The following is a 16,242-nucleotide window of genomic DNA, read 5'->3' as shown; positions in this document are numbered from 1 at the left end:
ATGCAAAACAGTACAGCCACTTTGGGAGACAGTTCGGCAGTTTCTTACAAAACCAAACATATTCATACCACACAATCCAATGATCACACTCCTTGGTATGTGCTCAAATGAATTTTATGTCCACACAAAAACCTACACATAGATGTTTACAGCAGATTTATTCTTAATTGCCTACACTTGGAAGCAACTAGGATGTCCTTCCATAGGTGAATGGATAAATAAACTGTGGCACATCCAGATGATGGAATATTGTTCGGGGGTTAAAAAAGGGTGAGCTAGCAAGCCATGAAAAGACATGGAGGAATCTTAAATGCACATTACTAAGTGAAAAACGCCAATCTGAAAAGGCTACACATGATTCCAGCTACATGAAATTCTGGAAAAGGTAAAACTATGGAGATAGTAAAAAGATCAGTGGTTGCCAGGGCTGAGGGGGAGGGAGGAATGAATAGGCAGAACACAGAGGCTGTTTAGAGCAGTGACACTATTCTGCATGATACTATAATGGTGGGTACCTGTCATTGCAGATTTGTCAAAACCCACAGAATGTAAATACCAAGAATGAACCGTAATGTAAACTATGGACTCTGGGTGATAATGATGTGTCACTCTAGTTTCATCAATTGTAACAAATGTACCACTCTGGTGGGGGATGTCCACAGTGAGGGAAGTTGCCCATGTGTGGGGACAGGGGATATATGGGAACTCTTGGTACTTTCCACTCCATTTTCCTGTGAACCTAAAACTGCTTTTAAAAATAAAGTGTAGGCTGGGTGCAATGGCTCATGCCTGTAACCCTAGAACTCTGGGAGGCTGAGGCAAGAGGATCACTCGAGGTCAGGAGTTCAAGACCAGCCTTAGCAAGAGTGAGACCCCGTCTCTAATAAAAATAGAAATAAATTAGCTGGACAACTAAAAATATATAGAAAAAATTACCCAGGCATGGTGGTGCATGCCTGTAATCCCAGCTACTCAGGAGGCTGAGGCAGAAGCATCACTTAAGCCCAGGAGTCTGAGGTTGCTGTGAGTGATGCTAATGCCACGGCACTCTAGCCCGGGCAACAGAGCGAGACTCTGTCTCAAAAAAATAAATAAAGTGTATTAATTTTTAAAAAGCAAATGATATTTGAAAATTTTCTGAGTGAAATAATGTGATGATATCTGGATTTGCTTTAAAATACTACAAAAGAATAAAACAAAGCAAATCAAAAACCTGTAGGTGATAGAATAATATTGCCAAAATATCAATAATTGTTTAAGTGGTATAATAGAGTACACTAGTCTCTATACTTTTGTGAATATTTGAAATTTTCATTAAGTTTTTTATAAAGCAATGGCTCAGAGAAAAAAGTGACAAATAAGTAAGAGGATAAGGCTAGAATGAACTCTATGGCATTTGATTGACATTGGAACTATCAGTATGAACTCATTTGTGTAAATATATAGATAGACACAATAATAGACTATGTGTGTATGTATGGGCTAGTATTTCACAAGCAGCAAAAATAAATAATTGCAAGGAGGGCAGGGACAAATACATAAATAAATAAATGCATAGACTTATAACCCAAAGAATAAAATAAATATTTACATATTCATATTGACATAAATAATGAATAAATACATACATAAATGGAGGAGAAGGGACAGCTCTTCCTTGAAGAAGAATTCCAATTGATAAGTATAGAAATAATGAGGAAAATAGTAAAATCACCATTAGAACTCCACAGTAATAATTAAAGCCTCACATTTTGTTCAATTCTCTGCTGTCTCCATCTTGAAATTCCTAATAATTTTTGAAAAGGGGGGTCTGAATTTTCATTTTGCACTGGGCCCTACGAATATGTAGCTGGTACAATCTGTAGCAAGAGCCACAAAGGAAGGCTAAAATTAGTGGGTGGAAGTTTGAGGAAAACCAGGACATTTTAGTAGCTTCAAAATACCTTCCCTGATATACTTACTAACTACAAGGGGGAAAACAGAAACTTTACAGTGGAGAAACCAGGCAGACACTATCATAACCAAGTAATCAAAGTGAATATCACGTGCCCTGATATCATGCCCTAAGAAAAGCCCCTCACTTCTGTGTTACTCTTCCCCCAAATCCATAACTTTAATCTAATCATGAGAAAACATCAGACAGGCTCAAATCAAGGAACATTCTACAAAATACCCAACCATTACTGTTAAAAACCATCCAGGTCATGAAAAACAAGGAAATACTGAGGAACTGTCACAGATGGGAGAAGAGGCTATGACAACTCAATGCAAAATGGGATTCTGGACAGAAAAAGGATATTGATTAGTGAAAAACTAGGGAAACCCGACCAAAGTTTATAGATTAGTTAACAGTATGGAGTCCATGTCACTTTTCTGGTTTCGGTCCCAGCACTATGATTATGAAGACTATCAGGAAAGCCTGGGAGAAGGGCATAAGGGAACTCTCTGTGCTATCTTTATAATTCTCCTTTAAGTTTAAAATTATTTTAAAATTTAAAAAAATTTAATTGATGATAATAAAAAAGCATTAATGAAATACACCATAAGCAAAGCCAAAAGAAGTGACAAGCCGCAGGGAGGGAGCTCGCAACTCCTATCACAGGCAAAGGGTGCATCCCTCTAATATGTAAAGAGCTTCTAGAAAAAGATGAGTAACCCAATAAGAGAAAAATGAACAAATAACTCAAGGAAAAGAAATACAAATGGCTGTCAAATGTATCAAAACATCATCAAACTCACTCCTATGAGAACTGCAAATTAAAACTACAGACACCAATCTCGGATTGGCAAAAATCCAACTAGTTGATAACACACTCTGTTGGTGAGTCTGTGGAGAAAGAGGAACTTCCACACATTCTTTGTGGGAGTGTACATTGGTACAAGCCCTTTGGGAAGGCAATTTGGCAACATCTATCACAATTAAGATAAATTCTCTGAACCAGCAGTTCCACTTTTACACCTCAGATTGATTTACACAAATCCAAAATGCCCACATGAGCAGGGTTGCTCATTGCAACACTGTTTATAATAGTGTTGCAAATAAGTAGCATACATCCATCAACAGAGGGCTGGGTCAATAAAGGAAAGCCCCACAATAATGCCATACCGTGTATATACACAACTATGAAAAAGAATGAGGAGGTTCCCAGGAGCTGGAGGGAAGGGGAAACAGGGAGTTGTTGGTCAAAGGGTAGAAAGCTTCAGTTATGCGAAATGAATAAGTCCTAGAGATCTACTGTACAGCACAGTGCATATAGTTAACAATACTGGATTGTTTTTAAGATACTCAATGGTATTAAAGATAGATCCTGTGTTAAATGTTCTTATCACGCACATGAAAAATGAGGAAGTGAGGGAGGAAACTTTTAGAGGTGATGGTTAAGTTTATGGCATTGTTATGGTGACAGTTTCATGGGTGCATAATTATTTTCAAACTCATAAAGATGTATACATTAAATATGTACAGCTTTTTTGTATGTCAATCATATCTCAATTTAAAAAAAAAAGAATAAGGAAGCTCTCCATCTACTAATAAAATAAAGATCTCCAAGACACACCAATAACTAGGGAAGGAAAAGGCAGCAGAACAAATAATATCTACATTCTGTGTAAAAAAAGAATCTACGTTTGTATTTGCGTACATCTACATAAAGAAACTCTGGAAGAATACATAAGAAACTAAAAACAGGATTTCAGAGAACAGGGAAGGTGGTAGGAATTAGACACAGGAAATAAGAGGAAGAAATTTTTCACAGTACATTGGTTGCTATTTTTGAATTGTGAGCCATGTAAATGTACCTACTCAAAAATTAAATTAAAAACTATGGGGAAAATTATCACATAAAAAGTGTGACAACACCCAAAACCAAATTTATACCCTAAGAACCACAGTCATTTCTTAGAATAAAAGATGCATTTTTAAATCCGTATTGACAAGAAAAAAAGGCAGGTGTAAGACCTAAACATTTCAAGAAAATTTATCATATAAACACACCAAACCTGAATCACTGAACTATGAAACACTATATATGTTATTTTTATTTCTGTTGTGTTGCTATGAAAAAAGTGTGAAGTTTTTACTTCACTGTTTGTTAGGTAGAAGGAAGGAAGGAAAGAAGGAAGGAAAGGAGGGAGAGATGGAGGGACGGCCAACTAGTTAGCCTGTTGATGGGAATGTAAATTGGTGCACCCTTTTTGCAGGGTAATTTTGCAATATCTATCAACATTTTTAATACATATGCCCTTTGACCCAGAAATCTCTTTTCTGGGAATTTACCCAACAGATGTATATCCATAGCTATATAAAAGATAATCATTGTGGCATATAAAGATATGTAATGCACCATAATAATTTATAGAGCAAAAATCTGAAAGCTACCAAAATGTTCAACACAGAACCAGGTAAATGATAGAGTATCCAAAAATGAAATCCTCTGCAGAATAGGTAGATGCGTCTATACTGAATTAGAAAGATGGCTGTGATATTAGCAAGTGAAAAAAAAGAGTTGCAGTTTAGTAAACAGCACGATTCTATTTACGTGAAGATAAAGTATGATAAAATACAAGTATGTCTATAAAAAATGTCTTAAGAATCCACCGGCACTTGCTAACCATGGGCAACTCAGCAGTGAGACTGGGAACGGGGGCAGGAAGGCTAATTGGAAAACATTTATTTTTTTGAATAAGTTATGTTTACTATGTGCATTCATTACTTTTTATTTGTTTTTTATTCTGGTAAAATATACATAACATAAAATGTAACACTTTTTAACCATTTTTAAGTGTATTGTTCCATGGCACTAAGTACATTCCTATTGTTGTGCAACCATCCCCACCATCCATCGCCAGAACATTTCGTCTTCCCAAACTGAAACTCTGTACCCACTAAACGCTAACTCCTCATTTGCCCCCATTTTCTTTCTCTATGAACTTGCTTACAGACCTCACGTAAGTAGAATCATACAATATTTGTCTTTTTATGTCTGGCTGATTTCATTCAGCATAATTTTTTCTAGATTCATCCATGTTGTCGCATGTGTCAGAATTTCTTTCCTTTTTTTTGAGACAGAATCTCAGGCTGTTAATGCTGGATAGAGTACAGTGGCGTCATCGTAGCTCACTGCAACCTCAAACTCCTAGGCTTAAGCGATCCTCGCACTTTAGCCTCCTGAGTAGCTGCGACTACAGGTGCACGCCATGATGCCCGGCTAATTTTTCTATTTTCAGTAGAGACGGGGTCTCGCTCTTGCTCAGGCTGGTCTTGAACTCCTGAGCTCAAGCAATCTTCCCACCTCAGCCTCCCAGAGTGCTAGGATTACAGGCCTGAGCCACCATTTCTGGCCAGAATTTCCTTCCTTTTTAAGGCTAAATAATATTCCACTGGATATGTATACCATGTTGTGTTTATATACATCCAGTGGAATACTATTGATGGACATCTGGGTTGTTTCTACCTTTTAGCTATTGCAAATACTGCTGCTATGAACATGGGTGTATAACTATCTCTTGGAGTCCCTGCTTTCAACTCTTTGGGGTATAGACCTAAAAGGGAAATTGCTGGATCACACGGTAACTCTACGTTTAATTTTCTAAGGAACTACCATACTGTCTTCCACAGAAGCTGTACCAGGTTACATTCTCACAACGATGCACAAGGATTCCAATTTCTCCACCTGATATGCTTTACTTTTATAACTAAAAATGTATTGACTTTAAACTCTCACCCTTTTGACTCCATAAGTTCTCCAGTTTATATCCTTAATTAACATTATTTTTATATTACAAATTCCTGGAGGGCAAAGATCAACATTTTTAAATGCTTTAGCCATTTGTTTAAAAACTGTGCGATCCGTGGAGGCCTTCCAGGGGAAGGAGGGAAAACCCAGCAAATCTGCAATGCATTAGTGCCTCCTCAACAGACGGCCTGGTGACAGCTGCCCCCAACCAGCCCCTGGCCAGGCTCCCCTCGCATTTCCATGTCTCCTAGTCCCTGGCAAGGCTGGCACAGGCAGGTGACGGTGCAGGGCCTGTTGGAGGCCCCACGGCACTCCAGGTACCAGGACACTATTTCACTTGAAAACTTCTGAGTGCTCAAAACAGCCACCACTCGAGCAGCCGTTGGATCTGCCTGGGAGCAGCCTACGGGGTCCACGTGAGGCCAACTGGAAGCCCAGTGGAGTCCCAATGCTAGCTGGGCCAGATTTCTTGTTAAACAGTGCATCTTTTCTGCCTTCTTTGGTCACGTAAGTCTTCCAGAGGATGAGTTGTTCTGTCCTGGGGTGACCTCATTTTACCTACTACCTAAATTACTGCCAGGTTGTCGCCTTCAGGAGATGCTGATGCTTTGGAGTTTACTGGGTCTTTACACTTGCTCTAACCAGTAAGTACAGACGCACAGGAATGCACAGGAACTGCACACCTCAAGCACCTGTTCAGGGCCCCTTGTCTCATTTTTTGTGGAGGGACAGGTGGGGGCTTTGGGGACCAGGAGGTGAGCATGGGGGCTGCCTGGGGAGTGAGGGGAGCAGCAGGGATGGGGCACTCCACTCCTCCCCTGGCCCATCCAGCCGCACTTCTGGGCCATTCCTTTCCTCACCCCCTTGGACCCATTCTCCAGACAGAGAAGGAGAGACCTGGTATGGACAAAGGAATTGGTGTGAGGAAAAAATCAAATACCTGGTTTATTAAGGTTGTGCAGTATTAAGTGGGGAGCTGGGCCTCAAATCCAGATTTTCTGGTTTATTCTTCTTTTTCTTGAGACACCTGACCTGTGTCTCATCCTCTTAGTGCTTGGTCTTTGCTGGGTCTTACTGATGAACAAATCCAAATGACAGTGTCTGGATTTTAATAGGTTCACAATTTAAATATATTCACTTTCTCAAGGGATCCAAAGATCCTGTATTAACCCAGGCTGGTTAGAGAGCTAGTGCCAAGCAGGGAAAACTTTCTGAAACCCTCAAATCCCAGCATCTGATGCTCAGCAGCGCAGCCTCCCCACCCAGGTTCATGCCCTCTTTCCCTTCCTTATGCCTCTGCCCTCTCTCCCGATGACTCATCCCCCTGAACTTCCCTCTTCTCGCCTGGGCCCATTCGCTCCCCACCCAGCTTTGCCACGCCAGGGCCCTCCTGTCTGCCCTCGGAGTGACTAGAGGCAGAAGTCACAGGACTGGGGAGAAAGTGACCCCAAGCACTCGGGATTAAATGGTTCCAGCATCTCATGTGGGTGAGGTCCAAGAGACAGGGCTCTGGAGGGAGAGCAAAGACATGCTCAGGCAGGGGGATGTGGAGCCTTGGCTGGCTCTGGCTCTGGTCACAGCTCCCGGCTGGGTGCAGGAGTGAGGGAGGTGTGGGACAGGTCAAGGTCACTGCTGGATGAGGAAGCCGGGATGGCAGAGGGGGTGGGAGGACAGCAGGGTGCAGGTCCTGGCCACACTGGGCTAGGACAGGAGAAGCTGGGCAGGTACAGTCCCTGAGGAGTTGGAGAGGGGGTTTCGTTGGGTACTGTTGCTGCCTCACTGCAGAAGCCAGAGGTCAAGTTCAGGTTTGCTGGTTTTTGGCAACATGAACTCACCAGCTCTGACATTACACTCAGCAGGAACTGACTCAACCTTTGTCAGGGTGCCTCTAGAATGAGTCAGCACCTGCCGGGTTTCTCTGGGTCTAGCCTCACTCCGCTCAGCAAACTCCAGGAGAGGGTCTGCTTGGCCCAGATGGGGTCACAAGCCTTTACACCCTGGCTGGTGAGGGAGGCTTCCCCCGAGAAGCCACCTGACCTTGGATAGGTGATTCCCTGGAAGGGAATGGGGCAGCTGCATCCAGAAGAAGAAGTGAGTGTGGGAGGTCAGATGACCAAAAATCTTTATTCTGGTCTCATAATGGAATGACCAATTTCTGAATCCATCCTTAAAAATGAGGATGTGAATTGCTCGGTGGCTTTAAAAATGTTTCTAAAAGATACTGTGTCATATTGCCAAACAGGCCCCAGGCACTTCCTCTAGTTTATCCATTTCTGAGGCTTTCATCAAGTCTGTAGCTCCAGGTAATAACGGCTGCCCATCACAGTGGACCAAGACATGTAAAGCTCTGTGTGTGTAGTTACTGTTTGAGTTGTAGCATTTCTCACCGCAGATCTCCTGCCAAGCCTCACTCTGATTTCTACATCCACCCACAAGGCATATGGAGACTTCACCGGAAGCAGGCCCTGGGAGGCCCACCCACCCCACTATAATGTCACGCCAAGGGCTGGAATTCTTCTCCTGCTGGGCTAAGCAATGTGCCTACGTACTCAGGCAAGTAACATGCACGCCCAAGGATGCAGCATTGTTTCAAGTCCCAAAGACTGACAACAACCTAATGTCCACCAGGAGAAGACGTGTCGAAGAATTCATGGCCCGTTCACTATTCAGCCATGAGAACGAATAAGGCAGCGCCCTGTATGCAGATAGAATGGTCTCCAATCTATGCTGCTCGAAGCAGGTGCCAAACATCGTGCAGAGTATGACACCACTTGTGTAAAACACGTACACATATTTTGCTCCCTTTCACATGTATATGTGGCAGGGACAAAATTATTAAAACGTAAGCATTCAGAGTTCCCCCACCAGCCCCTAAGGAAGAAGGAGGCCCCACAAGGCAGCGGAAAAAGTGCAATAAGCAAGACAGGGAGTCGCACAGACAGGAAACCGAAAAGCAAGAGAGAGAAGGAGACTTGGGGGGTTGGAGGAAAGACAATGTTTCTAAGGACTTTGCAGGGTGGTCTTGTAAAAGGCAATTTTCATTCTTTTGGGCCAGCCAGCATCTGACCCCTTGCCTATGTTAAAGGAACCCTCTCCTTAGAAGGCGGAATCCCCTTTTCAATAGAAGCCGACAATGCCAGAGACTCACATTCTCAGTTTCCCTCATGGGATGTTTTGGGTACATGGCTCCACCAATCAGAGGTACCCACCCAGTGTTTGAATCAGAAATCAGTGGCATGAAGCACCTTGTCAATGAGGTGGCAGTGGCGGCAGTACCTCCAGTCCCCAGGGTGTCGGTTGCAGCAGTTCTCAAAGCTAGAACCAAGGTCCAGAGTGGGCATCATGGTATTGCAAGCTGCAGCCACCAGGCAGGGCCTATGTCAGTGGTCATATTGTAACCAGACCAACTCTGCAACCTGACTTTTGGGGTTGGTCTCGTCTGCAGAGCCTCCCAGCTGTGAGATATCCAGAGATTCTGTGAGAACCACTTTTGTCTAACAGAAAACAGTGATTTTTGTTGCTTGCAGCCACAAATCCTGACTGAGACACATGGACACAGTGCCTCTCTCCTTAGTGCTCTCAGGGGACCTTCAGTAAAGACCTAGAGAAGGCCTAGGCTAGTTCAAAAATGAGGCCATATTTGTGTTTCTTTTGGACATGTCACTGTGCGAAGGCAAGAACATGGACGCCCCATTTTATTTGGGTTACATACAGCGTGCATGTCAGACATTACGAATACGGGAAGGATACTCACCACCTGTTCCCCGTGGCTGTCCCTGAAGAAGAAAATGACATGGGGAGAAAGACTTTTTCTTCTCATTTTACATTCTCTGTACTAACAAATCTTTTTTTTTTTTTTTTACCATATTCATGTGCTATCTTTAAATGTTTTTAGAGTTTAAAATAATTATTTTTAAAAACAAATATAATACATCTGCAAATATATCAGAATGTCTACATAAGAGAAAAGATAAGTAAAAATACGCATTCTGGAGAAAGGCAGAGTCTTTCGAAGAAGCAGGTGGTGGGGGATTGGTAGTCTGCTGACGTCAGCTGAGAATCTTAACTTGGTAGGTCGTCAGGACTGCACACACTTTCTTCTTAGTTTTTTATCTGGCATGTCTTGATGTTGCTTTGTATTACTTGTGCAACAAATGATTATTTTTTTTAAATATCTTGAATGACCAGCAGAAGGGTAGCTCTGCTCTGCAGCAGACCTAAGCCAAGGCAAGGGACAGGATGGGGACAGAAGGAGCCCAGATAAAAATCCAGGGTGTACTTAGAAAACCTCCAACAGCCCTAAGTGTCACTGCTATCAAGGGCAACTGGAAAGACCATCTGTCACAAGGTCAAAAACAAGAGCCATTAAAAAATTGTTGTCTGCCCATATAATGGAATATTACTCAGCAATAAAAAGCCAACTCCCACTGATACCCACAGCAAATAGAAGAATCTCACAGACATTACGGTGAGTGAAGGGGCCAGACACAAAGAATACATAGTGTTTGATTAAATTCATACAAAACTCTAGCAAGAGCAAAACTATACCAACAGAAAGCAGGGGTGATCGACTGCAGAGTGGCAAGAGGGAATTTTGGGGGGTGATGGGAACTTTCTCTAACTTGATTATGCTGGTGTTTATACCAGTGTATACATTTGTCAAAACTCATCTTACTCTAAACTTAAAATGAGTGCATTTTATTGTATGCAAAGTGTACCCCAATAGAGGAGGTGGTTTTGAGTGAGAACTTGTACCTACGTAACTTTTTTTTTTTTAGAGAGAGACAGGATCTCACTATGCTGCCCAGGTTGGCCTCAAACTCCTGGGCTCAAGCAATTCTCACTCCTCAGCCTCTGGAGTAGCTGGGACTACAGGTGTGCACCACCACGCCCAGCTATATTTACTCTGTATTTATGCTTGGTGGTATTTATGAATGAATGATGGAAGAGTATGACCACTATGTTGTTCATTTGTACTCAGGGCATGACTAGAGTGAGGCCAAGTTTTTATGTGTCTTAGAGAAGAGGAAACAAGATTATCCATCTCCTCATGTCCAGTGTGGGCACCAAAGAAGACTGGGCCACGGTGAGCAGGTGAGGTGGATCTCCTCTCCCTGCCCTCCCTGCAGGTCCCAGCAGGCTCAGGAAAGGAAGGTGATGATGAGCTCACCTGATCACTCTGAGGAGGGCCAGCTGCCCAGCCCAGGGGCATCTTCACCAGGAGCGAGGGCTAGCCAAAGACTCTGTTTTCAGAATTTGATGGTCATCCCTACAGGGAACCAGATGAATAACATCATGAAAAGCAGACCCAAGGAAGCAACATCTATGATGGCTGTCGACAGACCCATGTTTCCGCCTCCCAGCTGACCCTCCCAGCCAGGGCTCCACCCTGTGCAGTCAGAGGCTTTGAGCTTCAGGGCCCTGGGGCACCGGCCCAACCAACCCCCTGGCTCTGGCAGTGGGGAGAGAGGCCAGCAGAGACCCTGGCCTTTGCCCTCAATTTGGTGGCCAAGTTGTGCACCCAGTCCCTACCCATCATTGATCACCGGGTCTTGGAGCGAAAGGCAAGGAGGCCCCACAGTAACTGCCATCCACACCTGACTTCAAAAGGCAGGAGAGGCCAAGGAGCCAGTGGGTGAGAAGGCATGTCGGGAACACCTAACCCTGATTGTAAAAAGAGGAGTGGCCAAGAGGGAAAGGTTACAGTGAGGTCCAACCCCAGCCAGCTCCCAGCAGCTAAAGATGGACTCATATATGCAGAATGAGAAGGTGGGTTCTGGGCTAAGGCAAAATAATATTTTTATCTAGGGAATTTAAGACTGCAAAGGCTGTTTTTGGTGTTTTTTGTTCGTTTGTTTTTGTAGAGCTGGGGTATTGCTATGTTGCCCAGTTGCCCAGGCTGGTCTTGAACTCCCGGGCTCAAGCAATCCTCCCCACTTGGCCTCCCAAAGTGCTGAGATTATAGTGCCTGGCCTTGCAAAGGCTTTTTGATGACAAGATCCTTAGACGTTCCAAAGACTAATACCAGTTGCAGCTGGGTTAAAAGCAAATGAATGATGATTAATTATAAGGAATCTGTAGCCTCCTGGTTTACAGAACGCTTTCGTTTAAACTAATACTCTTGATCTACACAGCAATGTTAAAGACAGGGAACATATTAATACCCAGGCTCAATCAAGGTCATGCTGTAAAATTGTATATCAACTCTGAAAAGCACCTTGAAGATCTAATTCATTGACTAATACTGTTTGACATTGTTAGATAGAATGGGCTATGCTATTGACATTACCTAAAACACATTTAGATCTTGATGCTATTCACAGTCTTTGAAGAGCATCTGTTGAGTGGACGGCCAAGCTCAGACGCCGTCTTCTCACTCTCGGCCCTCCCCGGTTCACTCTGCAGCACAGCCTCTTCACGTGTAACCCAAGCCCACGCTGTCCCTTGGCTTCCATTTTTGTCTATAGAGCTAAGAGTTAACAATTGGCTGGTATTTGCTTTTATTGTAATAAAATTTTCACTAGAAAAAGCACCTAAATTCATGGATCACATCAAACAATCTCTCAGTTGGCCATGTCCAAGGAAAACCTGCCTGCAGACCTCAACTGGACAGTAAGACCCAGAGGGAAGTCCCCCCAAGGGCCAGCGCAGGGCTTGGGTGCACAGGAGAAAGGCCCCAATCTGGGAAACGACGTGTCTCCAACTCAGCTCCCAGGGATGCTGAGAATACTGCACTGCCAGTGGCAGAACCACTTTGCCCCGGGCAGATATACACTGCTGTCATGTTAGTAGGAACATTATCATTGCTATTTTTACGAATGCCTTCTCTTCTTTCTGCTGGGCACTAAACTCGAAATGCTGTGTGCAAATGACCACCACAGGTCAAAGGTATGGAAAGTTGGCAGGGAGGTCTTAGCAAAGGTCTCAGGGAGTGTGTTGCCTGGGTGCTTGTTGGGGAGGGGAGACCGGCCCATAGCCGAAGCCATTCTGTCGCTGAGAGATAACTTGGCCTTGCCTCCTCCCTCGTGGCCCCCTCCCTGCTCTGAACCCCCACCACACTGCAGTCATTGTGGTCACCGCACTGGAGCTGAACTTGATTCTGTCTTCCCAGTTTGTCTGTGAGCTCCAAGGAGGCCAGGACTGTGCCTTAGGCTGTTGCAAGAAGTTGGGGAATGGGGGGAACAACCAAGGCGGAGAGGGAGGCTGGGGCCCCATCCCTGCCCTGCCAGGGAACACCTGTACGCCTCGGAGCCTTTTTCCATCTTTGAAAGGGATGAGCTAAGCCCTGCCTACCACGCAGGGTTTAGAGCTGAGCTGTCCAGTGTGGCAGGCATCAGCCACTGTGGCTAATGAGCACAGAAGTGTGGCCAGTCTAAATTCAGATATGCTCTAGAAGTAAAATGCACACCAGATTTCAAAGACTGGTGCCAGAAAAATTGAATGGAAGATCCCTCAATAATTTTTATGTTGATTATGTGTTGAAATAATATTTTTTTCCTCTTTTTTTTTTTTTTTTTTGGCCTCCAGCTTTGCATAGATGAAATAATATTTCTGATATATTGGATTAAATCATATATTATTAAAATTAATTTCAACTGTTTCTTTTTACTCTTTTAAATGTGGCCACTAGAAAAATTCCAGTTACGTATGGGCTGACATTATATTTCTATTGGATAGCGCTGGCTTAGAAAACAGAGTAGGCACAGCAAAGAGCTACTCGGATGGATGGAGTTATCAGAACCCTATTTCTTCTGTTCCCTTGTCCTTGAATCTTGCAGAATGTGGCCACGGCCAGGAGGAGGGCTTGGCAAATCCCTGTCAAACATAAAAGCCATTGTAATTTCTCAGCAAAAGGGTCAGCTAGCCCAATTAGCTTTTACTGTGATAAAACTGCTTTTGTTTCTGTCACTCACAGACTTTCTCCCTTCGGACTCTGCCCAGTTTTCTTCAGTGACCTACTAATAAAGCAACCCTGGGATCCCTGTCCCTACGAAGGCCCTGAGGTTGGCAAATCCAGTTAAAGTGGCCCCGGACGGGAATGCACCGAACCCGAGTGATGTCTCTTTCCCAGGCTTCAGCTTGCTCAGCTCTAAGATGGGCCCATTCACCTGCTGACCTTGTGTTTACCTTGGGGCAAAGGCCCAATGAAGGAACAGACATGTATGTAAGCTTTTTGTCGGTAAATCATCTGTCAGAAATGTATGAGGCCCACACTGCTATTAATGGATAAGAAAAACGAGCAAATTTTTTTTTTTTTTTTTTTTGAGGCGGAGTCCTGCTCTGTCACCCTGGCTAAGTGCCTGAACAAAAAATCCTCACAGGGATCATCAGCCTTCAAGAGCAGGAGCCATGAACTACAGGCACCTGAGAGTCTAAGATCATCCAAACCCCATTTTACAGGAGAGAAAACTGAGGCAGCAGAAGAGGAGGAGAAGGGGCTTGCTTCAAAGGCCAGAAACCAAGATTGCAGCTGCCCAGGGAGAGCAGTTTGCATCGGTTAGTACTCTATAACCTCTTTTAAATTTTAAAATAACATGGTTTTCATATCACAAAGCAGTTATCTTTTAGAAATTTTTGAAAATACAGAAACGGACAAAGAAAAAATAGTCCATGATCCCCCCAACCAGAGGTAATCCTATCAATTGTTCAGCATCTTTACTAAATCACCCTTTTTCTTCTCATGTGAACATACCTGTATTTTTTTCTTTTACAAAAATGTGATACTACTACAATATTTTATAATTTGTTTCCCCCCCAATAAATAGCAAACATTTGTCCAAAGCAAATATCCTTTTACACTATTATTACCTTGTCACTCATGACCACACGGTATTGCACTGAATGGATGTGTAACTGGCCCCTGCCTGATTACTGAGCATTTAGGTTTTCTCCAGTTTTTCTCTATTACAACGATGCTACAATGAGCATCCTTAGAGGAGATGTTTTTGGTACACTTTCATAATTATTTCCTTTCTAAAGTGATTCATGATATTGACAACTGCTCTGCAAATTGTTGTAACTTCACACTCCCCCAGCCATGCATGGGAGTACCCATTTCTTCAACCCTCCCTGACACAGATGGGGTTCTATGGTTTTTTTATCTTTTCCAGTTTAATAGGTAAAATTTCCATTTCTCTGCTTACTGCAGACAATTGAACATTGTTCATGGGTTATTGGCTGTATGTATTTCTTTTTTTAATAATCTTCTTAGTCACACATTTCCTTTGCCCATTTTTCTAGTGTAGTCTATTGTCTTTTTCTTAATTATTTCTAAGAGCTCTTTGTATATTAAGAGTATCAATCCATTGTGTCACCTGTTACAGCTCCTGTTGGTTTTTATATTGTCTATTTGGTGTTTTTTCATGAGTATGGACTTAAGTCTATGAGTATTTCCTTTGTCATTTCTGCTTTGTGTGGTCAGAAAAAAGTCTTTACACCAGAAGGATAAAAATTATCTGTGTTTTCTTCTAAATCTTATTAAAGATCATATTAAATATCCCACTTATTAAAACTTTTTGTCTGACTTGAAATTATTTTGGTTGTGCTATGATTCAGAACTTTGTTCTTCTTTTCTCAAATGGTTAGTCAATTGTTCCAATTATCCCATTTATCCCCAGTTTTCACAACACTGGCACTGTTGACATTTTGGACCGGATAATTCTTTGTTGTGGAAAGCTATTCGGTGGTGCCTTGTAGGATGTTTAGCAGCATCTCTGGGCTTTATCAGATTCCAGTTGCATCCCCCCGATTGTGACAATCAAAAATGTCTCCTGACATTGCAAAGTGCTTCCTGGGAAACAAAGTCACACTCAAATGGGAACCACTGATGTGTCCTTCCCCCCGGTGATCTGAAATACCACTTTTACCATTCAGTAAATTATTTATGCATCATATACACTTGGATCTATTTCAGGCCTTTCCATTCAGTTCCAAGTAGTTAATGTGTATTCTTGGACTAGAAGTACCAAACTACTTTCATTATTGTGGTTTTGTATTAACTTTTAAATCAGTTTATGTCCTTGCTCTCCAAGCCTCTCTCTTTTTTAATCCTCCACAGAGGACACTTAATCTTACCGAGCTATCAGGTGAGAATGAAACGAGAGAGACCCAGGCAGAATCTGGGGCACAGAGGGCCCCATCTCCGTGTCAAGGAGCTGTGTGCTGGGTGGGGCCTGCAGGCACGGGGGTGCCGAGGCTGATAGGGGAAAAGGCGCCCACAGGCCCTGGATGCCCTATCCTCGGGGCCATCTGGTGAAAGTGGCGGGAAGGAGCTGCAGCAAACAAACAGGAGGATGGGGCATTACTAAGTAGGGCTGGGGGATGGACAGGGAAGGGGCTGGACATCTGTGATTCTTTGCAGGGCATCTAGACTTCTGTGCTCCCATGAGGAGTGGAACATAGTCCTGTAGAGAATTAGCCCTTTAAGCCTATTTAGTGGAGGAGTCATATATTCTCGTGGGCATGACTGATGGTCCACTCTCCCAGGACAGAGAACTTAGGGCCCCCT

This window comes from Eulemur rufifrons, chromosome 19 (assembly GCF_041146395.1).
Source record: "Eulemur rufifrons isolate Redbay chromosome 19, OSU_ERuf_1, whole genome shotgun sequence".
Taxonomy (NCBI): Eukaryota; Metazoa; Chordata; class Mammalia; order Primates; family Lemuridae; genus Eulemur; species Eulemur rufifrons.
This window is presented reverse-complemented; position numbering follows the sequence as displayed.